Consider the following 26,442-nt stretch of genomic DNA (forward strand, 5'->3'; position numbering starts at 1 on the left):
ATCCAAACTCAACTCTTGGGTCTTCTCCAGAGTTCAGTCAGTTCTGCTTATTCTTTTAAGCTAGTTTCATATGGCACTTACCCTGATGGTCCATTGAGTGTTCCCAAGAATAATTTGCCTTGAAACTTTCCTTTCAATCATCTTAAACTCTGATTTCTGGACAAATGCACATTCATTATAGCAGACACATACATATATCACCCGTTTTGAAGCACCTTGCTCAGAAGAATAATGGACACTGTCTACTCTTAAGGAGTCAGAATAATATGCATCCCTTCCCTCATCTAATTAATCAACAAACATTTACTGAGTGGTTGTAGTTTGCCAAGCATTATAGGTGACAACAGAGAATAACAGTGAGAAATAAACCATGATCCCTTCTCTGCAGTAGTTCATGGTCTGGCAAGAGATTCAAAAAAATCAAGAGACAATTACAGAACAGTTCGTTAAGTGCACGTTGTTAATAATATTGAATGTGATACTTGTCAGGGCCCTGGCAGAAAACAGCTGACATACTCAAGCTAGCTTTTTGAGAAGGGTTTAATAAAGGAACTATTTACAATTTGGGAAGAAGAGTCAAAAGAAATGAACAAGGGATGATGCAGTATCCTGGGCATGAAGGGCAAGGGGAGGGAACAATTGTTGGAACACAGAGAAGGTCACTGTATTGACCGAGCCAGCTGACAGGAGCTGTGGCCTTATAGAAGGATACAGGCAACCCCTGGCTACAAGGCAAAATAGGATCTGGGGACTAAATACCTTGACCCCTGACTTCACTTGCCTTCTGCCCTCTGATCTTTATGACTGGGCACCTCTGTGAGTGAAGCCAACCTCAAGCCAGAGGGGCAAGGTGCCCATTGACACAGTTCTTATAGTCAGCCTCATGTGTCCCAGAATGAGGTAGAAAGGCAAAGAATGGAGCCAGGAGGCCAAAGGAATGATATCCAGCATCAACCCTATTCTGTGCCTTTTGCATTGTCATTCATCCTTAGGGCAAACCTGAGTAAAATGCTTATTCTAATCTTGCCAATATGGGAAATGAAGTCCAGAAAGTTTGAATGACTTACCCAAGGGCATGCAACTAAGAACTCATGGATCCAGGGTCTGAACTTACCAGTGTAGTTACAGTACCTCTGTTCTTCTCACCAGATCTCTCTATGTCGGGATTTACATGCAGGGAATTAGAGGAACATGGTGGAGACATGCTTTCCATCTCATATCTCACCATCTCACCTGTGAAGGGGTCTGGGGAGACAAGATTGTCAGGCAGCTTTCTGCGGAGACATGATGCCTGAATTGAGCTTTGAAGGAAGAATCGTAAGAGTACACAAGTGAAGGGGAAGAGAGTATAGCCCAGGTAAGGGAGCAGCAAAATACAGAGATGACAAGATGCATTTAGTACTTCAAGTATTGGATTATGGTTGAAAAGTAGAATTAATGAGAAGATATGACTTCTCTACTAGCAGTGTGAAAAACTGACATGATTTAGGAATGAGTTTAAAGACTGCATGCTATACACTTCATGGTGCATAGATATTAAGGCTCATGTGGACAAATGGATAGGATTATTTTAGGTGAAAATAAGAGAAAAGGAGATACAGCAAGGTCATGACAAACAAAGAAAAGGTGCTTCCTCATTACAGCAACCCAGTTCCTTCACCACTAGCCCTTGATTCATCACCATTGAGGACTAAGCGAACATTTTGTAGAAGTTTTCTCATTATAAAATAAATATTCCTTATTATGGACACAGTATAATGATTTTGTGCTATCTGAGTGGCTGTCAGCCTAAATCAATGATAAATATTGCATGTGTGAAAAAGAATCAATCAATAATGCCAAGTCTATAAGGGAATTAGCAAGACTTCTGGCCTGGGAAGTTCCATGATAGCACATTTGCTATAGCTTGGTGCCTTCACCACTTAGATGTGAACTCTATTACTTTTGTCAAGCATCTTCCTTTTTTCCAGTGGTCAATAATAAAACCTTTTATCTAGAGTCAATCATGATACATAGGAAAATCAAACAAACAAACCAAAATAGGCTTTAAAATAAGGGAGTCCATCATTCAAGACCAAAGTTTTGTTTTATACCAGCCATTGACTTCATTTTGAGCTTCAGTTTATTTTGTTTTTTATTTTTTATTTAGTTATATAAAATAGGGATAATAAAATTAGTTAACAAGAGTACTGTGACAATTAAATTAGATATCTTTAAAACAAGAGGTTTCTATCCTCAGCCCCTCAAAAATTCCATACCCTTTGTGTTTTACACATCTCTTTCCTGGAGGACATGCCATTACTTAAAAGATAAAATTCAAAAAATGGAATTCATATATATTGAATTTGTTCCTTATATTAAGCAGTTCTAAAAAAATGTTAGACAATGAATATGAAAGAATTATACAGAATTTCAGGTTATCAATTTCTTTTTCATCCCACATTATCTCAATTTATAAACCATTAAACTTAGGAAGAAATATATCTTTGTGCTACTAAGATTCTACACCCTAATATTTCTATTTCATATGTTCGAGGATCAGACAGTCTAAGGGATTAAGAAACTTCTTCCTGATCTTCTGAGTATTTTATAGTTGTAACTAAATTCCCAAGCATTGAAGTCCTCATCCTCTCTGATCACTTACTCCTCAAAGATTTGATATTTGTAAAACCCTTTGAAAATTGCTGCTGTGCACAAAGGCATATTTATATCATGTGATCAGAGGCATTGACACACAGAGAAAACATATGCTTCATGCTAGAAAAACAACTCTGAAGCAGCCTGAAATTACTGGCCTTTTGTTTCCATGAAAGAAGCTGGAGATGAAGCAAATGCCCTGCATCCAATTCATTTTGCAAAGTAGTTCTGGGGAAGAAGAAACTCTGGAAAATTCTGCTAGTTTTCCCCCGAAGCAGGAACTTCCAGCTATGCCATGTTATACACAACTTCAACTGTGTCTTCTCAATAGCCTGACTACAAAACCAACCTGATTCTCTTCTTTCACGCTGTCAAGAGATGACAGTTTTTTGTTTTTTTTTCTTTTTTTATAAACTAGGAATATGCAGAGCACTGACAGCTTTCAGATTGTCTTTCATGTCAATTGTATGACTCAGTTCAGTTCACTGAGGTATAATGATTAAATGTAAAGTCCAAAGAAGATCATACTCTACAAAGGGTGAACTAAGGACATCAGGGCTGTGTCAGAAAGACAGAAGAAAGGGGAGATTTTCTTTATCTGACAGCCTAGACCCTACCTCAGTCAACCTATATGTCTACACTGCTAGTTAGTGGCTTAGAATCTTTTCAGCCAAGATTTGTATTAGCAGACTTATTTCTTAATGAAAGTCATATTTTTTTCTTCAAGTATCTAAATTAAAAAAAGTTAAGAGAATATGTCAGATATAAGCTTTATTTTATTAGATTCCTCGGGATATGTGTGATTATTTTCCTTTCCCTTTTTGGATTATAAATATATGCCCTCCTTAATACCCATCAATGAGCTCGCTCATGCCCCCACCCTGAGCCCTCTGAAACCCTCAGTTTGATTTAGAACCATCTTATTTGATAATATAAATTTTAATTGTAGCATTTATGTTGCTTAATTCTAAATCTTTATAGCAACATACAAATTCTCTGTACTTTTTTTTGTAAAGATTTATTTGCTTCCTTGAGAGAGAGCACGTGCCCACTTGGTTGGTGGGGAGCAGAAGGAGAGACAAAATTTCAAGCAGACTATCCACCAAGTGCAGAGCCCAATGTAGGGCTCAATCCCAGGATCCCGAGATCATGACCTTGGCCAAAATCAAGAGTTGGATGCTCAACTGACTAAGCCACCCAGGTCCCCACTCTGTACTTTTATATTCCCCCAAATTTATGAAATGAGCACTGCCAGAATTGAACATTGAGGCTGAAATGTCCAAAAGTATAACAGGGATTTCTGAGAAACCATTACAACAAAGTTCATTTTTTTTAATAAAATATGAAACATTTTAATAGACTATCAACCAGGCCAAAAATTTAATCTCAACAAATACTGAGTGAACAAAATTACACAGATGTCTTTTCTGACCATATTGCAATAAAAGTAGTAATTACTTACAAAAAGCCAAAATCACACAGCATAAACTAATCAATATTTAAATTATAGAAGAAATCAAAATAGAAATTACAATATACTTAGAATTAGACACACAAGTTTTATGTAACAAAACTTGGAGGATGCAGGAATAAAATAGTTCTTAGAAGAAAATTTATGGTTCAAGGGTGTTATGCTTAGTGAAATAAGTCAATCAGAGAAAGACATGTATCATATGACCTCACTGATATGAGGAATTCTTAATCTCAGGAACAAACTGAGGGTTGCTGGAGTGGTCGGGGGTGGGAGGGATGGGGTGGCTGGGTGATAGACATTGGGGAGGGTATGTGCTACGGTGAGCGCTGTGAATTGTGTAGACTGTTGAATCACAGATCTGTACTTCTAAAACAAATAACGCAACATATTTTAAGAAAAAAGAAAAAGAAGAAGATGGCAGGAGAGGAAGAAAAGGGGAGTAAGTCAGAGGGGGAGACGAACCAGGAGAGATGATGGACTCTGAAAAACAAACTGAGGTTTCTAGAAGGGAGGAGGGTAGGGGGATGGGTTAGCCTGGTGATGGGTATTAAAGAAGGCACATTCTGCATGGAGCACTGGGTGTTATGAACAAACAATGAATCATGGAACACGACACCAAAACAAATGATGTAATATATGGTGATTAACATAACAATAAAAAATTTTTTAAAAAAGGAAAAAAAAGAAAATTTATGGTTCAAAATATATACATTACAAATAGAGGTATTACTAAAACAGTAATTTAAGTGTTCAGTTCAAGTTAAAGGAAAAATTAGAAGCCAAAGAAAGTAGAAGAAAAAAATACAATTAGTGATTTTTAGGACAATGAAACAATAAATATCAGTTAAATTTCTGAGGAGCTTGATAAGAAACTCAAGAGAAAACACAAAGTAACTCTATTAAATTACAAAGGTAGCATAACTACTGATGCAAGGGCATTAAACAAAATCATAAGAAGAATTCTATTAAAAAATATCATTAAAAATTTAAAGGCTTGGGGCACCTGGGTGGCTCAGTTGGTTAAGCAGCTGCCTTCGGCCTAAGTCATGATTCCAGGGTCCTTGAATCAAGCTGCATGTCAGGCTCCCTGCTGAGCGGGGAGCCTGCTTCTCCCTCTCCCTCTAGCTGCTGCTCCCTCTGCTTGTCCTCTCCCTCTCTCTAATTAAAAATAAAAAATCTTAAAAAAAATTTAAGTCTTAGGGGCTCCTGGGTGGTGCAGAAACTTAAGCCTCTGACTCTTGGTTTCAGCTCAGGTCATGATCTTGGGGTGATGATATCAAGCCCCTCATCAGGCTCAGCAAGGAGTCTGCTAAAGTTTCTCTCTCCCTCTCCTTCTGCCCCTCCCCATGCTCTCTCTCTCTCAATTTATAAATAAACCTTTTTTAAAAAATTAAAGTCTTAAATGAAATATATGCATTTAGGGAAAAATACAATTAACACAACTGACTTTATAAGAAATAGAAAATCTAAATAAACCCTGGAACTACTAAAGAAACTTGATCAGTAATGAAACATCTATGTATTTGAAAAAAGCAACATTCCCAGGTGATTTTACAGTTCTGTTTTATCAAAACATCTGGAAATACATATTCCCATATTAATCCCTTATGGATAATAAAAATGGGACACAGTGCTTTAACTAATTTGATGAGTCCCATTCACCCTATTTCAAAACCAAACCCAGACAATATGAGAAAGGAAATCAATAGGGGAATATCACTTATGGACAAAATGCAAAAATCTCAATAAAATTTTAGCAAACAAAATTAGCAAAGTAATTATGACCAAATAGGATTCATCTTAGTCATTTAAAAGTAATTATATATATAATTTAAAATTATAAATTCATTAATAGATTTGGTTAGAGCATCTTAATTTCACTTCCTGTTAAGATTAAACAAATAAGTGATAAAGGGGAATCTTAAATGAATAAAATCACAAGGACATGATTGAAAGAAGAGACAGAAACATGACTGGGAAGATGCGACGTGAAGGATGGACAGTCAAGGCAACAGTCTGACCAAGTCAGACCAAGCTGAATCCTAAATCGGAAGAGTGGAAATCAACAAAACTACACAGTGTATACTGCAGAAATTCTGGAAGACTCAGTAACTGATAGCACAGTCTATCTCTGGAAGTGCATGGGGAGGGGAAAAGGAAAACAGTATGATTAATCAAGAGTCTTTTGAAGAAGTAGTCTAAATCCAAGATCTCTAAGCCAGCTCTGAAAGAATGTCTTCTCTGGGCTCTGCTGCCCTGCCTGCATAAGCACTGACCACTCTCTGAGAAGGGCCCATGAACATCTGCATTAAAGGATGAAGCCCACAATTGATGGTGGGAATAATGTACTAAAAATGGAGGGACTGGGGAAAAGCCCATCTACATACTGAAAGAGGAGCCCCCAAATACCAACTCTCATCTCCCACTTGGTTCCTAGATTTCTAGCAGCTGTTTTGGTTGTTTTCTTTTGGGAAGGAGAATTGGAAGTTTTCTTTGAGAAATCTGACCAGTCCTAAAAAACAACCTGGTGTTTCCAAATGAAACAGCTTCTTCAGACCTCCCTATGTTTAAGCCTACAGTCTACAGGCCCCTCCCAGGTGCTCATGTTTTCCAATAAGCTTTTTAATAATTCAAGTTGAGGTGTGCGTGTGCCAAGATCACACAATACCTGAAGAAATCTCTAATGTGAAACAGACAAAAGCAAGAAGGGAATGGTAATTGTGATCCTAACTGATAGAAACAAAATTTTGTTTTCCATAAACTTTTAATGTCTGAAGCTTTTGCCATCAAAATGTAAAGATAGGTATCCATTAAACTTCAGACATTTGGTTTTACAGAGAAGAGTGAGGTCAGCTTCATTTTTATTTCTTTACAAATAACTCATTTTATCTGTTAGGATTCATTCAAGGTTCTTTTGGTCTTTATAGGGAAGATCAGAATTTTGTAAGAGTTTGCAGGAGAGGAGGACAAAAAAAGATGGCAGAGGAGTAGGGGACCCTATTCCAACCAGTTCCAGAACTGAGCTGGATATCTACCAGACCACTCCGAACACCCACAAAGTCAGACTGAGATGTAAGAATATAGATCTGGATCTCTACAAACAGAATATCGCAGGTGGTTGGTTTTGAGGTATGAAGTGGGGAGCTGTGATTCCATGGGCAGATATCAGAGGATAAACGGCAGTGGGAAGGAGCCTGGCTGTGGGGATCCTACACTCCTGGTGAGTCTCCCATGCTGGGGACAGTGCACAGACTCACAGACCGGTAGCAGCGGGGAAAGAACGTTAGGGCAGCCCCCGGGATGGAAACCCGGAGCTGCGGGACTGCATGTGCGAACTGGGGCAGCTTGTGGTTTTATAAGCACAAAGGGCAGAGACATGCCCTGACCTGGAAGAAAGGGCTGGGAGCACTGCTGAGGGGTACACAACCTAGGACACTGCAGTTTATAGTAGCACAGACAGAAATGGAGATAGTGTGGCCTGGAGAGCTCACTGAAGAACAGACTGTGATCTCTCTGCTCTGAGGCAGAGGATTGGAAATGGTCTCTTCTACTCTGACTCTTGGAAGAGACATGGAAAGCTGCCAAAGAAAAAAAGCCCCCCAAAACTGTTTTTCACTGAGTCCATTCCCCCCCATGCACAGGGGGCAGGGCAACTCTGCCCAAACAGGGTTGCCTGAGTAACAGCGTGGAAGGCCTTTCCCCAAGAAGACAGTCTGGGAGAACAAAATCTGACAACCCTAAGGTCACTACAAAACAGGTGCATCTTGCTTGGGTTGTGGTCAATAATTTGCACTCTGTACATTCCCTCAACCAACCGTCAGCAGAATGACTAGGAGGAGGAACCCCCAAAATAGGTATGACTCAGAGATTGTGACTTCTGCCACAGATTTACAAATGGATACAGATATAACCAAGATGTCAGAAATGGAATTGAGGTAAAAGTTATGAAGATGATAGCTAGAATGGAGAAATCAATTAATGGCAACATAGAGTCTCTAAGGGCAGAAATGAAAGCTGAACCGGCAAAACTTGAAAATGATATCAATAAGATGCAATCTAATCTAGATACTCTAACATCTAAGGTAAACAAAGCAGAAGAATGCATTAGTGACCTAGAAGACCAATTGATAGAAAAGAAGGAAATAGAGGAGGCCTGGGAAAAACAGTTTATAATCCATGAAAACAGAATTAGAGAAATAAGTGATGCCATGAAACGTTCCAGAGTCAGAATTATTGGGATCCCTGAGGGGTGGAGAGCGAGGACTAGGAGATATATTTGAGCAAATTGTAGCTAAGAACTTCCCTAATCTGGGGAATGAACAAACATTCTTGTCCTAGAGGCAGAGAGGACCCCTCCCAAGATCAAGGAAAACAGACCAATGCCTCCCCGCATGTAATAGTAAAACCTGCAAATCTTAGAACCAAGGAAACCATCTTAAGGGCAGTTAGGGGGAAGAGATTCCTTACGTACAGAGGGAGGAACATCAGAATAACATCAGACCTATCCCCAGAGACGTGGGGGCAAGCCAGAAAGGGCTAGCAAGACATATTCAGGGTACTAAACGAGAAGAACATGCAACCAAGAATACTTTATCAGGCAAGGCCGTCATTTAGAATAGATGAAGAGATGAACAGCTTCCAAGACTGGCAGAAACTGAAAGAATATGTGACCACTAAGCTGGCCCTGCAAGAATTATTAACGGAGGTCCTATAAAAGGAGAAAGTCCCCAAGAGTGATAGAGAACAGAAATTTACAGAGACAATCTATAGAAAAAAGGAATTCACAGGCAACATGGTGACAATAAATTCATATCTTTCAATAATCAGTCTCAATGTGAATGGCCTAAATGCTCCCATAAAACAGCACAGGGTTGCAGATTGGAAAAAAGACAGGACCCATCCATATGCTGTCTACAGGAGACTCATTATGAACCTAAAGATACATCCAGACTGAAAGTGAAGGGATGGAGATCCATCTTCCATGCCAACGGACCTCAAAAAAAACAAAAACAAAAACAAAAAAACTGGGGTACATTTCTTATATCAGACAAATTAGATTTTAAGCTAAAGACTGTAGTTAGAGACACAGAAGGATACTATATCATTCTTAAAGGGTGTATCCAACAAGAAGATCTAACAATTGTAAATATCTATACCCCCAACATGGGAGCAGCCATCTACATAAGCCAACTGTTAACCAAAATAAGAGTCATATTGATAACAATACGTTAATTGTAGGAGACCTCAATACTTCACTGTCAGCAATAGACAGATCATCTAAGTAGAAAATCAACAAAGAAACAAGAGCTTTGAATGACACACTGGACCAGTTGGACCTCATAGATATATACAGAACATTCCACGCTAAAACAACAGAATACTTATTCTTTTCAAGCACCTAATGCTTTAAAGTTGGACTCAATCACAAGAAAAAATTTGGAAGAAATTCAAACACTTGGAAGCTAAAGACCACTCTGCTCAAGAATGTTTGGGTCAACCAGGAAATCAAAGAAGAACTTAAACAATTCATGGAAACCAATAAGAATGAAAACACATCAGTCCAAAACCTATGGGATACTGCAAACACAGTCCTAAGGGGGAAATACATAGCCATCCAAGCCTCACTCAAAAAAATAGACAAGTCCCGAATTCACCAACTAACTCTACACGGGATAAGAAGAGAAATAATTAAGATTAAAGCAGAGATCAATGAATTAGAAACCAGAAACACAGTAGATCAGATCAACGAAACTAGAAGCTGGTTCTTTGAAAGAATTAATAAGATCAATAAACTACTGGGAAAACTTATCCAGAAGAAAAAAGAAAGGACCAAATTCATAAAATTATGAATGAAAGGGGAGAAATCACGACTAACACCAAGGAAATAGAAACAATTATTAGAAATTATTATCAACAACTATATGCCAATAAACTGAGCAATCTGGATGAAATGGAGGCCTTCCTGGAAGCCTATAAGCTGCCAAGACTGAAACAGGAAGAAATTGACAACCTGAATAGGCCAAAAACCAGTAACGAGATTGAAGCAGTGATCAAAAACCTCTGAAAAAACAAGAGTCCAGAGCTTGATAGATTCCCTCGGGGAATTCTACCAAACATTCAAAGAAGAAATAATACCTATTCTCCTGAAGCTGTTTCAAAAAATAGAAACAGAAGGAAAGCTTCCAGACTCATTCTATGAGGCCAGCATTACCTTAATCACCAAACCAGGCAAAGACCCCATCAAAAAGGAGAATTTCAGACTGATGTCCCTGATGAATGTGGATTCCAAAATCCTCAACAAAATCCTAGCTAATAGGATCCAACAATACATTAAAAGGATCATCCCCCAGGACCAAATGGGATTTATCCCCAGGATGCAAGGGTGGTTCAACATTCGAAAATCAATCAATGTGATAAAACACATTAATAAGAGGAGAGAGAAGAACCATATGGTCCTCTCAATTGATGCAGAAAAAGCATTTGACAAAGTACAGCATGCTTTCCTGATTAAAACTCTTCAGAGTATAGGGATAGAGGGAACATTCCTCAAGTTGATAAAATCCATCTATGAAAAACCCACGGTGAATATCATCGTTCATGGGGAAAAGCTGAGATTCTTTCCCTTAAGATCAGGAACATGACAAATATGCCCACTCTCGCCAATATTCTTCAACAGAGTACTAGAAGAACTAGCAACAGCAATCAGACAACAGAAAGAAATAAAAGGTATTCAAATTGGCAAAGAAGATGTCAAACTCTCTTTCTTCACAGACAACAAGATACTTTATGTGGAAAACCCAAAAGACTCCACCCCCAAATTTCTAGAACTCATACAGCAATTCAGTAATGTGGCAGGACACAAAATCAATGCACAGAATTCAGTTGCTTTCTTATACACTAACAATGCAACTGTAGAAAGAGAAATTAAAGAATCGATTCCATTTACAATAGCACCAAAAACCATAAGATACCTTGGAATAAACCTAACCACAGAGGTAAAGGATCTGTACTCTAGAAGCTACTGAACACTCAAGAAAGAAATTGAAGAAGACACAAAAAGATGGAAAAATATTCCATGCTCATAGATCAGAGGAATAAACATTGTTAAAATGTCTATGCTACCCAGAGCAAACTATACCTTCAGTGCCATCCCAATCAAAATTCCAATGACATTTTTCAAAGTGTTGGAACAAACAATCCTAAAATTTGTATGGAATCAGAAAAGACCCCGAATCTCCAAGGAAATGTTGAAAAAGAAAAATAAAGTTGGGGACATCACATTGCCCAATTTCAAGCTATATTACAAAGCTGTGATCACCAAGACAGCATGGTACTGGCACAAAAACAGACATATAGACCAATGGAACAAAATACAGAGCCCCGATACGGACCCTCAACTCTGTGGTCAAATAATCTACGACAAAGCAGGAAAAAATATGCATTGGAAAAAAAGACAGTCTCTTCAGTAAATTGTGCTGGGAAAATTGGACAGCTATATAGAGAATGAAACTCGACCATTCTCTAACACTGTATGCAAACATAAACTCAAAATGAATGAAAGACCTCAATATGAGACAGGAATCCATCAAAATCCTAGAGAAGAACATAGGCAGTAACCTCTTCAACATCGGTCACAGCAACTTCTTTCAAGATATATCTCCAACAGCAAGAGAAACAAAATGGAAAATGAACTTGTGGGACTTCATCAAGATAAAACGCTTTTGCACAGCAAAGGAAACAGTCAACAAAACAAAGAAGCAAACCACAGAACAGGAGAAGATATTTGCAAATGACACTACAGATAAAGGGCTGGTATCCAAATCTATAAAGAACTCAAACTCAACACCCAAAAAACAAATAATCAAGTCAGAAAATGGGCAGAAGACATGAACAGACACTTCTCCAAAGAAGACATACAAATGACTAACAGACACATGAAAAAATGTTCATCATCATTAGCCATCAGGGAAATTTAAATCAAAACCACATTGAGATACCACATTACACCAGTTAGAATGGCAGAAATTGACAGGGCAAGAAACAACAAATATTGGAGAGGTTGTGGAGAAAGGGGAACCCTCTTATACTGTTGGTGGGAATGCAAGTTGGTACAGCCACTTTGGAAAACAGTGTGCAGGTTCCTCAAAGAATTAAAAATAGAGCTACCCTATGACCCAGCAATTGCACTCTTGGGTATTTGCCCCAAGGACACAGATGTAGTGAAAGAAGGGCCATGTGCACCCCAATGTTCATAGCAGCAATGTCCGTGATAGCCAAACTGTGGAAAGTTCTGAAATGCCCTTCAACAGATGAATGAATAAAGATGATGTGGTCCATATATACAATGAATATTACTTAGCCATCAGAAAGGATGAATACCCAACTTTTACATCAACATGGATGGGACTGGAAGAGATTATGCTAAGTGAAAGAAGTCAAGCAGAGAAAGTCAATTATATGGTTTCACTTATTTGTGGAACATAAGGAATAGCATGGAGGACATTAGGAGAAGGAAGGGAAAAATGAAGTGGGGGAAGCAGAGGGGGAGAGAAACCATGAGAGACTATGGACTCTGAGAAACAAACTGAGGGTTTTAGAGGGGAGGGGGTGGGGGGATGGGTTAGCCCAGTGATGGGTATTAAGGAGGGAGCATATTACATGGAGCACTAGGTGTTATATGTAAACAATGAATCATGGAACACTGCATCAAAAACTAATGATGTACTTTATGGTGACTAAAATAACATAATAAAATTAAAATAAAATAAAATAAGAGTTTGCCAAAGAAAGAAAATAAGAAACATCATTGAGGATTTGCTAGAAGGACTTTTTGGAAATTTTTGGTAAAAACGGTGATTATGAAGTCTTGCAAAGTAATTCCCTTTTGCTGCCTCTTTAAAATACTTAAAGATATATAATGTTTTCATGAAATTTTGACATCAATCTTTAGTTGGGGTGATGGAATACCAGGTCTCTAAAACTGTCTAAAACAGTTATATTTGGGTAACAGATGCAAGTAAGTACTAGCAGTCCCTTATGTGTCCTTGGACTTGCTATATCTTTATGGATGTTTTCATATTTGGAGGTGTAGGGCATGGAATGGTAATCTTACCCATTAAACATGGCTTCCCTGAAAAGATGGCAGAGGTGGTTGCCCATTTTCCTGTTGACAAAATCCTGGACCTCTCAATAAAAGAATTCTAAATCAATCCCTAACTTCTTTTTTTTTATTTTATTTTATTATGTTATTCACCATACAGTACATCATTATTTTTTGATGTGGTGATCCACGATTCATTGTTTTCATATAACACCCAGTGCTCCATGCAGTACGTGCCCTCCTTAGTACCTATCACCAGGCTAACCCATCCCCCACCCCCCCCCCTCTCCAACCCTCAATCCCTAACTTCTTTCATGTGGATAGGACTCTTCTACCTGAGAAGGTGATTCAAGAACCAGACACTTACTGATGTCTGCTTGTTTGGGTATTGGTTTATTTTAACCCACTCTCTCAGTCATAATTAGTGGAAATTCTTAGCTCTTAAACTGTCAGTATCCATTTAAATGATGGTGTGAGTTTTTGTCTTTATCCATGTCTTTATAAGTATTTTGGTGGTAAGTTTAAGAGGCTGTGTCTGAAGCTTGCTAGCCGAGTACCACTTTAAATGAGAAGTCTAAGTTGTCACTTAACAGAATTGGTAGCTCCAAGTGAAACCTTCTTTTTATGCTTCCTTATGAAAACTCTAACTCTCCAATGGAGAAAATGATTTGGGGTATTCGTCCATATAACATATTGATTTTTTATCCATTATGTTCAAGACTCTGTGTCTGGCCCTAGGGAAATAATTATTGGTATGATATCACTTCACCTCCAAAAGGGATAAAAATCTAATGTAAAGATAGCCATGAAACACACAAATCTGGTGTGAGTGGAAGGAGCTATGACAGTGGCAAGCAGAGTAGCCTCACTTACACCAACCTAGGATTGCCTGGAATGAATAACCAAGGAATAATCAAGCATGGATAGACATTTCTGGGTAAGACAAAGGCTCCCACATACTTTTTTTTTTTCATTTGGGTTTAATATGAATGTGTTTTCCAATTCATCTTTAATAATTTTATTGAGATACAATTCACCTAATGTGTATTTTATTGGTTTTTAATACATTCACAAATAGGTGCAAGCATCCTCACAGTCAATTTTAGAACATTTTTGTCACATCCAAAAGAAACTCCTTACCCTTTAGCTATTATTCTCCTATACCCTCCCCTCTTACACTCAGCCTTACACAACCATTAATATACATTCTGTCTCTGTAGATTTTCCTATTTTGTATTTTTGAATAAGTGGAGTTATATATAAAAGAGCATGTGCTCTTTTGTGACTGGGTTTTTTCACTTAGCATAGTGTTTTCACTAAACATAGAATTACCATAAGACCCAGTAATCATACTCCTAGGTATGTGGAAGGAGAAATGACAACATATGTTCACACAAAGTCATGCATGGGAACATTTATAGCAGCATTATTCATAATAGCCAAAAAGTGGGAAAAAAACTCAAATGTCCATCAACAAATGAATGCATAAAGAAAATGTGGCATATCCCTATATTGCAATAGTATTCAGCCATAAGAAGGAATGATGTACTGATACATGGCTACATTCCTCAAGCTGCTTTACCTGTGTTCTGAGGTGGTGAGAATGAGAGATGTAAAACAGGTTAGGATTAAAATTATCACCAACTCTTGTTGGTCTGAATTGCATTGTCAACAGGACTTACTAAATGAAGTTCCTAGACCCAATTCCTATTTGACACTCTCAACCTGGAAATAGCATCAGATTCTACAGGTTGACAGCAAGACTGCCACTGTGCCCCTGCCACCCCCATACCACGTCAGATGTCAGTAGCAAGCCCAAGCTCTTACCTGGCTTCTCACTGACTGGTTACAAAGTAGAGGCTGCAAGGATCCCTTCCAATTTGGGAGGTCAATGGAAAGTTCAGGTTGTTACCTGTACTTTGGACCAAACTATCAATCAACTGTTCCTACAACCTCCTCCTCCAATTCAATTAATTTTCTAGAGCGGTTCCCAGAACTCAGAGAAACATTGTACTTACTAGATCACCAGTTTATTATAAAAGGATATAACTCAGGGAAAGCCAGATGGAAGAGATGCATAGGGCAAGGTGTGGGGAAAAGGTGCAGAGCTTCCATGCCCTCCCCAGGCACACCACTCTCCCAAAACATCCATGTCTTCACCAACCCAAAACCTCTCCAAATCCTATCCTTTTGGGTTTTTATGGAGGCTTCATTACATATGCATATTTGATTAAATCATCGACCATTGAAGAAGCATTCAACCTTCAGCCTGTCTCCCTCTCCTTGGAGGTCAGAGGGTGGGACCGAAATTTTTGACCCTCTAATCACATGGTTGGTTCCTCTGGTGACCAGCCCCCAACTTTAGGTCCGTAAGTCCTCATTAATATAGTATAGAGGACAACTTTAAATTTTCATCACTTCAGAAATTCCAGGGGGTTTAGGAACTGGAACCATAGAAAAAGACCAAATATGTATTTCTTATAAATCACAATATCACACACACTCTCCTTCATTCTCCTTCCAAAATCTTCCCAAAGAGTCTCTCAGATCAGAGGCCTATCAGGTTGAAGAGAAATTTAAAAAAGAAAAAAAATAAACAACTCAAGAGCAACTTTCATTCAAAAGAGGAAACAAAATCTCTCCATTTAAACTGGCTGAGCACCAATCCTTCCCACCCCCACACCATGAGAGGTATTATGGGGATTGTTGGGGGAGGTCATCTAGAGGACATGACCGCTGGTTGACTTGCAGCAGGACTTCACCTCCCCCCTCCCCAGCACTTGGAATGGATGTTCTGCTCACAGTTCCCACAGCCAGAGCCATTTGAGGGATGCAGCCTTGAGAGGGTAATGTGTTGTTGAGACTGTCCGGATGGTACACATGACTCAACCTCATCAACGTGTCTATATAAACTTTTAAGACTCAGGCACTAAGGTGCAGTGATCAACTCATCTTGTGACTGCCCAAGAGATGCCTCATAGATTTCCTTGCTTATGACACCTACTTCCTCCTAATCTGGAGTGGTCTGCTTCTTTCTTCCATCTCTCCTTTTTCCCTGTCTATGGGGGCCAGTTATGAACCAACAGCGATATAGTAAAGAGAATAAAAACAGCAGTCAGTGCTGTGTGGAGAACAAATTTTTTCTCCTTGTTCAGTTGTCTGTTACCAGGGTTTCAAGCTGTTTAAGATTTAGATTACACTGTATCTTTCTCAGTGCCACAGGACAGATTATCACTACTATGACACTGTGTTTCTATGTCGCTCTGTTTTTGTCTCTCTGTGTCTCTTGCATCTCTCTTGGAAAAATGTTTATGCCTATTCAGGTTAAAAGAATTTTCTTAAGATTTAGTGTCCCTTTTTCAAGGACTAAGTGACACATTTCTTATTCACCCAAATCTCAGTTTTGTGTACCTTTCATTTGGTATAAACATCCCATATTTTGAAGTACAGACTTTTCTTTGGACCAGTATAAGAACTTAAAGATAATTTCCACTTATGCTATCCACTCATTCTATAGAGCAAGAAAATAAGGACAAAAGAGGTGTAATGAAATAGCCAAGATTACAGTCATATAGAAGCAGAACGAGCATCAAAATCCAGTCTTCTAGACCCTTAATGCTCTTTATTTTTTGTTATTTTTTAAGTTTTTCTTTAAATTCCAGTTAGTTAACATACAGTATAATATTAGTTTTAGGTGTACGATTTAATACTCTTTAAACTCTTCATCCCCCCCCACCTGTTGTGAAAAACTTGGAAGGCTTCAAGATTTGAAGCCTTTGAAAATTGTCCGTCTCTCTTTTCTCTCAAACCAAGATCAACTTCTCTGTGAATGTTTTGTGAACCACCCCAGAGCCCATGCCATTGCAAGATTGTCTTCCACCCCCATTTACTTCTCCCTCAAACCCATTAATGATAATTAACAGCGTGACGACTATCCATGCAGTCTTTTTACCTCTTCCCAGAGACCTCTCTGCTCACCACCAGATGTTGCTCTGGCAAAAATTTGATTCCTCATGCAGTGGGTACTGCGTTGCCGCTCTCAACAAGTTTGTAGGACTCTGGATTGCAAATCAGAGTATAATTTTAGGGTGACAAAAAAATAGAACATCCTGAATACCAGGATCCTCCAAATATCCTCTTCTTTTTAGTTCCTACCCTTTTACTAGTGCTTACTGTGAAAACACTCTATTCAAGTCAGCATTTATTTATTGGATCTGGGCATCTGCTAAAGGCTTGGGGAAATAAGAGGGGCTCCTGGGTGGCTCAGTCGGTTGGACAACTGATTCTTGGTTTCAGCTCAGGTCATGATCTCAGGGTCATGGGATCGAGCCTGGCATGGGGCCCCGCATTGGGCTCTCTGCCCAGTGCAGAGTCTGCTTGGGAGTCTCTCTCCCTCTCCTTTTGCCCCTCAACTCACTCTTTCTCTAAGTAAATAAATAAGATCTTAAAAAATAAATAAAAGCTCAGGGAAACAAGAAACATATTGAAGAAGTACTTGATGGGGAGAGGGAATAGAAGTCTCTTTTCAAACTAATAGAAAAAATAATCCTACTTTAGTTCAGTGATGTAATAACATATCTGAATGCAGACTTGTCTGTAGGAGAATCACCTGCAGGTACAGATTTTTAGGCTTCATTTTCAAAGTTTCTCATTCAAGGACCCAGGGAGAAGTCAGGAAACTATTTTTGTGAAGTTCCCTAGATGACTTTCATAACAGTTTGAAGCCAGATTTGATTTTTCTCATCAATATTTTGTAGTGGGGCATTCAAGTTTTGCGTGATTCTTGCACATAGTCTGTTACATTTATCCATAAAGATTTTATGCATCTTGATACAATTACAAGTGGTACCATTTAATTAATTTCATTTTTCAAATTACATAAATATTCAATTAATATTATTGTGCATCTTTGGGATTTCCTGTACATTCAAGAGAGAGAATCTTAAGCAGGCTCCACACCCAGCCAGTGAGCCTGAGGCAGGGCTCAATCTCATGACCCTGAGATCATGACCTGAGGCAAAATCAAGAGTTGAAAGCTTAACAAACTGAGCTACCCAGGTGTCCCAAGAGAAAGTAGTTTTATGCCTTCCTTTCCAGTCTATGTTTTTATCTCTTTCTCCTGTTGTATTGAACTGACTAGGATATGCAATACGATTTTGAATATGAGTGGTGAGAATAGATGTCATTCCCTGTTCCTGATCTTAGGGGAAAATAAAGTGTGATTTTAGCTGTAGGACTTTTGTAGATATGCTTTATTAGTTTGTGGAAGATTCCTTCTATCCCTAGGTATCGGAAAATTTTTTTCAGGGGTGGGATGTTAGTCATGAATAGATATTGAATTTTGTCAAATATTTATTTTTGCATCTATTGGGATGATCATATAATTTATCTTTTTAAATTGGTGTGTATGGTGAATTATAATGTTTGATTTTTGAAATTTGATTAATTTCTGGGAAAAACTATTCCTGAGATAAACTCCATTTAATCATAGCACATTTTACATGTATTTATACACACACACACACACACAAACACACACACACACTTTTGTGTGTATATATACACACTTTTGTGTGTGTGTGTATACATATATGTGTATATATATATATATATATACACTTTTTATATATACTGTATTTGATATGCTTATATTTTCCTAGGAATTTTTGCATCCTTGTAATCTCAATATGATAGTAGAGTTTATAGGCTAAGTGTTTTAGAATAAAGAGAAGATTGAGTTCTGGACTAAATTCTGGCCCAGAATGTGGAATATGATTCATTCTAAGCCATTGCTGTTAACTTTAATAATATTAATAAAAATCCCTTGCATTGATTATCAATTTACACTGTGAAATCCTTCATAAGCATTATTTCATAAGATAACTTTGTGGAGGGATATTCTTTTTTTTTTCATTTTTCAGACATAGCAACTGAAATTTGGGAAGATGAAGTACCTTGCTCAAGTTCTAGTTCTCACAGTTTATAAACTTTCATTGATAACTAGGGGACTACACTTCAATATAGCAGTTATTTTGGAATATAACATTTTAAATTTCAAGTCAGTGTTCTTAACATTTCCCCTACCTTCTTACAAACAATTTGGCTTATAAGTTTATCTAGATATTTTGGCATAGATGATTTATTTTTATGCTTCTGGATACCTTATTCTGTATTCCTCTCTTTTTCCCTGTGCATGTTCAATCTTGAAACCCTAGATATTTAGGGTCTGCATGATCTATTTACTAATCCTCCTCACACACACCAACACATCTCAACCATCACAATTACTAGGACGTTCATTCATGGCATCATTTTTTGTTTGTTTTTTGTTTTTTTTTTGTTGTTTTCTAATTCATGGCACCTTGAAGAATATTTCCGTAAGTCTAAAACACTATCAGATGCATTATCAGTAGCACCATTAGCTTATGTACTACCAGGAGAGAAATTTACGATTGCAAAATTTTTAATGATGCCTTCTATTACCACATTCATTATAATTTGAATAGTAGCAATGTTAAAATGTGAAAAAGGCTGCTTCGGTTATCTGTTGCTGTGTAATGATCCACTCCCAAATTTAGTGGCTTAATATAAAAATTCACTGGTAGTTTTCATGGTTCTGTGGGTTGGCTGGGCTCAGCTGAGCCATCCTTTTTTGGATTTTCTCAAATAACTACATTCAAATGAGAGTTTTGAGTATAGTAACTTAAGGCATCACTGGGATGGATGTCCCAGACGGCTCATTCACACGGATGGCAGTTGATGTTGACTGTTGGATGAAAGCTTAGTTGTACCTGGTGAATAGACTGCCCACACATAACATTTCCACATGGCAGGTGATTCTCACAACATAGAAACTGGGTTCAAAGAGGGAGTATTTCAAAGTGTGTCCCAGAAAAACAAAGTAGGTGCTGCCAATCTAATTAAGGGCCAGACCTGTAACTAGACTACTATTATTTCATTTGTAATCATTTGGTTAAAAAAAGTCTTAGGGCTTCCCTGATTCCAGTGAATAGAGAAATGAACTCTCTATCTTGTTGGAGGATTAGCAAGTGCAAGTATATTACAAATATAAGTATGCCTCTGTGAGTTCAAGAAAAAATTTGAGAATATGCATCCAACTTGTTAATTGTATTTGCTCCTGGGTATAGAGGATTGGAAAGGGTGACTTTAACTTCTTTATAGAACTAAAATATAAATGTTGGAATTATAGCATCACTTTTTAACATGATTTCCAAATACATTTTAAAGAATATTAAAGAAATATGTTCTGAATTAATGTTGGCTAGCTGACTTCCCTCAAGTTTTCTGTGATTCCTCAAGAGATAGAGGTGAATACTACTATTGAAACCATAGTTTATCTGAATGTTCCACAATTCTGTTTTTCTAAAAAATTGCTTTAGAAAACCCTTGTCATATTTTTAACCTCCACCGTTCCACAAGAATCAACTCCTCAAAGAAATAAAATTTAGTAACTTTATTCTTCAAAGTCCAGTGCCCACATTTTTGGTAAGGGAGTAAGCCTTAGAAAGGCAAGAGAAGACAATTGGGGAAGTTAAGGCTAGAAAACTGTGCTCTTCATCCTTTGTATTATGTCAATTGCCATAATGATGGGAAGATGAAGGAACGTGGGGGATTCTAATGGTACTTTTTAGCTATTTCAACATACCAACTCTTCATGAAATCTTCTCATTCTCTTTGTCTAGACAAGGCCATGTATCAAAAAACGATCCTAAAGGCAAATGGCTTCCATTTCTTTCTATATGATTTATTTTTCACCCCAGGATGTCCCTCCTCCCTTCAAAAAGACCACATCTACTAAAAAGGAAAGGGATGGAATGGGTACTTATAATGGAATTATAATTGATTCCCAGTTAGAGGAATAAACAAGTGATTATTCACTATAGGGACACTACAGCATCAATCATTACTATGAAATCAAATTTAATTGTTCATCTTATTTTTAGTGAAATCTCATCAGGTGAAAGAATTGCAAATTGGAATGGAGGCTTTTGAAGACTTCAAAATGAAGTCTGAGAGTTTAAAGATTGATATACCCCAAATCTATCATAGAAGACTTTATGATTACCCTGTGCATGTTGTTTCCTTTATTTACTATAATGTTTTCACCTTGGGCTACCCTATTTTCTGAACTTCTATTCAAGCATGCTATAGTGAGAAATCAAATTTACCATATTTATAGTTAATTTCCCCTTTCCTGATTTTCTCCCTCCCTGTCCATGAAACTTCTTTTACAGATTAGATTGACACTGAGTAAGGTGTATTCAGAGTTTGAGCTTGAATTTGTTATGACAGGTAATAAATCACCTGAAAATTCTTTTTGAAGTATTTGAGGAGGTGTCAAAATCACTCTTGTAGCAAGTTGATGACAGGGATTATTTTTTCCCTCAGATGACAAGAGCTTTCACACTAACACCAACTGTAGACTGGTTACTGAACTAATGACCCAACTCTAATTGAATGCCTATAATATTTCTTGTCATCTGTTCTGTGGTCATGAAGAGGATGGAATGCTGAAGGTGTTGATTTGGGATGTTTTTTAAAGATTTTACTTATTTATTTGAGAGAGAGAGAGAAATTATGAGCAGGAAGAGGGTCAGAAGGACAAGCAGACTCCCCGCTGAGCAGGGAGCCCAATGCAGGGCTTGATTCCAGCACCACAAGATCATGACCTAAACTGAAGTCAGACACTTAACCAACTGAACCACCCTGGTGCCCCAGATTTGGGATTCTTTTTTAAAATATCTTTTAATACACAATCAGAGAAAACATATTCTTATTAATGTCATAAGTGTTTCCTCCCTATTCTTTTATCAAAATAAGCAGGAAATCTAGTTAGATTAATCAGTACTATTTCTCTCCAAGATTCCCAGGTGACACTATTAGGGAAAAAAAGATAAGAGGCCTGTGACCCTCTGGTCAAAATACAAGTTGAATTTGTTAAATTTCATCTGGGCCTTCAGTATTCAGCATTCCTATTCATCTTTCCTACGAAAGATACCCCAAACCTTTTTTTTTTTTATACACTTTCTCCCTCTTGGCAGATGACCTGATCTTTAGCTAGAAAATCCGTCCTTTTCCAGAACAATGGGACTGTCTACCTTTCTTCCCATTGATTTCTCTTGCAACTTGTTCTATTGTTATCTTCTCCCAAGCCCTGCCCCCAATGCCATATCACACCCTACAACCAGCCTTTCATTCTGCCTTTAAATATATCAAGTATTTCCTCCCTAGAAAAACCTTCTCATGACTCTTTCAGGATTATTTTTCCTTGCCTTCATTTTACAGCCTGATTCCCACTCTCTTTCACCCCTTAATCTGACTATAGTTTCCTTCACGGTAGGAAATATATGTCTCACAGGTCAGGAGTAGATTCGTGGTAGTTACAACAATAAATTTTATTCTCATTCTTTGATATCTCTCTGCACACTGATTCTGTTACCTTCCTCCTCTGTATTGAAAAATCTTTCCATGTTGGTTTTTTGTGGTTTCCTCCTCCTTTGATTATTTTACTTACTTGTCTTCACTTGCTTTTCATCACTTACGTGGAGGTTTCTCACGGTTCTATTGCCTAATGTATAGTAAGACAAACACTGATACCAGTTTTTGGAGTAGAGAAAAGGGGTTTTATTGCAAGGCACCAAGCAAGGAGAGGGAAGAAGATTTCTTGAACCTCCTCAAAGGGTTAGGGTTGAATGTATTTAAGGGCAAAGTGTCAGAATGTGGAATATGCTGACTGGCTATAGTGACAAAGAGAGGTGGCCCCTTTTTGGGGCATGTGCATTCAGAAATAATGCCTCTTCTTAGGACAGATATTCAAAGAATGGTGGTGTTAATTATGACCAATGCAAAGAGATGTTGGGGTTTGTTATCAGAGAGGTTATTTTCATTCACTCTTGTTCCCTTCTGCACAAGAATTCTTCCCAGTTCCACTCCTAGCTGGTCTTACTCATGTTCAGTGTCTGTAAGACAGGGTCATGAATCCATCAGGTTAAGAGAGTTTTCTTAGGGTAGAACTGTTAAGCATTTGTTAACATGTCAGTTTCATTCTTAGTGTTTTCCTTTAATCTATTTTCTCTCCCTGGGATGATATCTAAACTTTTATAGTTTTACTTACCTTATTTATTTGTTTGTTTGTTGTTTGTTTATTTATTTGCCAATAACAACTGCAATTCTTAGGTGGTCTCCCATCTGAGTACTAACCAGGCTGGACCCTGCTAAGCTTCTGGGATCAGAGGAGATCAGGCATGTTCAGGGTGGTATGTCCATAGACTTACATACCTATTTTTTTAAGTACCTATTCTTAAAAAATATATACTTCCAAATCTATATCTCCTCAATTATTTCTCCTTCTGTATTTTAGCTTTCCAAGAAAAAAAATCTGGGAGCTATTTGTAAAATTGTCCATTATTTCAGTCTCTCCATTTGGACCAATAAACATTGAAGGGGAGCAGAATTATCACCCTAAAATATGCCTCTTGAGCTGATTAGTTTTTGAGAAACAAACAAACAAAAAAAACAGAAAAATCTCTGAAAACCAAGTAGAAGTTACCCTTTTGTAAGGTACATTGACATTTATAAGGCAATCTCCATTTGTAAGTGTATCTCCTTCTCTTGTAACAGGAAGAGGAGAATGACTAAATTTCTCAAAACTCTTATCAATGAAGAAGACAAGGTCTAAAAGCTATGTGATAACCATACCCTTGTTTTGTTGTTGAAAACTTACCTCCTTGCTTGGGAGCCAAAATATAATTTGAAGACAGAGTTTAGGATAAAGAGGAACAGTAGCTTTATTGCTTTGATGCGCCAAGGAGGCTGCAGCTGGCTATGGCTTTCAAAAACTTCAAGCCATCCAGAGGAAGGGGCTGGGGGTGGGGGTTTATAAGGGAAATAGAGAATCTCGCTGGTTTCAACAGGAATTGTGTACTGCTGCCAGCCTCATTGATCATGTCTTCAGGGTGGTACCAGGTTCTTGAAACAAAGGCTAAGAAGGGAGGAGGGGAGGTTTTCAGAAGAGAGGAAAAGAGTTACTTAGTTTAAAATTGAGCTTCCCTAAAGCATGAGTGCAGCTATTTTTATTTTTGTTCAACTTTATGCTTTTAAGGGGTTTCAGTTTATTGGGCTTTTCCCCAATAGCCTCTCATAACTGGCTTCCCCAATCAACGGGGCATTTCTATCTTTATCTGAAGATAATATTTAAGGTGGTAGCTTGGTACATTTCAGAGTTACTCAATTTTCCTGTGTCTCTCCCATGTATAGAGGAGGTGTACACATTATTAAACTTCTATTTGCTTTTCTCCTGTTAATCTTTTTGTTATAGAGTGGGTCTCAGCCAAGAACCTAGAAGGGTAAAGAAAAATTATATTTCCTCTCCTGTAACATCTAAGCAAGACTAACCCAAAATATTTCTAATTGATTCATTTCCGTCCACCTGCATACACTGCTTCATTTCTCTTTAAAGCTTCATAATCTCTTGTCTGGACATGTGAAACACTCTCCTCACTGTCCTTCACACCTTCACTTTCTCTTTGCTCCATTCAATTCTCTAACAGATATTTTGGTAGAGTAGTCTTTCAAAACACAGGCCTAAACATGTCATTCTTTTACCCATAGACTCTTTGCAACGGCTCTTCAAAATGTGCTTCACTAAACATAAGACCTATTTCTCTTTCAAATCATTATCATCATGTGATAAATCAATGCCAGCTTCTTTTGTCATTTTTTTAATGAGAAAAGTGAAACTTAAGAGACAAAAGCCTGAGGTTGCTCTTAGATCTGAAAATAGATCTGAAAATATTATAATCCAGATTTTTTTCTGCTTATCATGCTGACTATACTTATTCAAACTCAGACCTCTTCTAAATAAGTGAAGTAACAAAAAATAAAAGCCATTGGTATCTGTCATGATAAATGGGTACCCACTAAATAAAAAGTAGTAACAATTCAAAACAATTTGATTATCAACCTGGATGGATATTAAAATCACCTAGGAGTTGTTAAGGGCTTTTTTCTTTTTTTTCTTTAATGTTGATGCATAAGCTTCACCAGAATCTCCAGCAATGGGGCCCTGACACCAATATTTATATGTATATTAACATCCCTAGTTGATTCTAATCACAGAAAGGGCTGGGAACCAACAGTCTCCCTTGCTACCCAGAGTGTGATCCTCCCACCAGTAGTAACAGTGTTACTCTCAGAGCTAGTTAGAAATGCAAAACCTGGGATGTGTTCTGGGATTCTGTATTTCTCAAGCCATTTCTGAAAGTGGTCCATGGGATGTTACAGAGAAATATATTTAAGAAACACTGGATTAGGAAGATGGTTTCTATACAGAAAAAAAAAAGACAGAAACATTGGATTACATAAAGTTAAACAGAACTGTTCGGTGTTTTTAATATGCAACTGTATGAAAAGTTTCTCTAAGAAGAGATGGGGTATTCAGAATTGACCAAACTCACTTATCACAATACCCTGGAGTTTTGTTTTGTTTTGTTTTTTGTTTTTTTTTTGAGTTGTTGGCTTGTTTTTCATGGAATTTCCTCAGATTAAAATGTTCCACAGAACACACTTTAGTAAATATTGATATAACAATGTTTCTCACAGGAGAACTATTGGCATTTTGGATGTGGGACAGTGTTAATGATGGTTATTATTAAGGGCCTCTCCTACACATTTTGGGAAGTTTTGCATCCCAGAGCCCTGTTCACTAAAAACAGCACTTTCTGGTGATTTTGGTCATTGAAAATACCCCCTAAATTACCAAACACTCTCAGGAGGGTGGTACTTCCCCAGGTTATGAGCCATCTTGTAGCTGGTCATTAGGCACAAAGATTAGGGGAGATTAAGTTTACCAATCAGGTTTTCACTGCAAATCTCTGAGCCATGTTAATATTGGTCTAGATCTTTCTTGTTGTCTTTGGCCCAAACATTGATAGCTCCTGATGCCATTATCTTAGATTGGTCAAGCCCTCATTTAGAGCATTTGTAAGATACACTGAGGCCCAAGGTTGTCAGACGGTCCTGTCTTATGCAAAGATCACAAAACTTCATGCCTGATGGAGAGCATTGCACCAATGATGTATATGGGATTGCCTGGACCAGAAAGACCTTGAGATCACATCAAGTTTAGCCTTCTATCCACCTTCCACATGTCCACCAAAGATATTTTTTCCTAAATCACAGATCAGATTATGTAATTCCCTTATTGAAAAAT

Source organism: Callorhinus ursinus, unplaced genomic scaffold (assembly GCF_003265705.2).
Source record: "Callorhinus ursinus isolate GAN/ISIS: 27379988/994484 unplaced genomic scaffold, GSC_fseal_2.0 scaffold93, whole genome shotgun sequence".
NCBI classification, from domain to species: domain Eukaryota; kingdom Metazoa; phylum Chordata; class Mammalia; order Carnivora; family Otariidae; genus Callorhinus; species Callorhinus ursinus.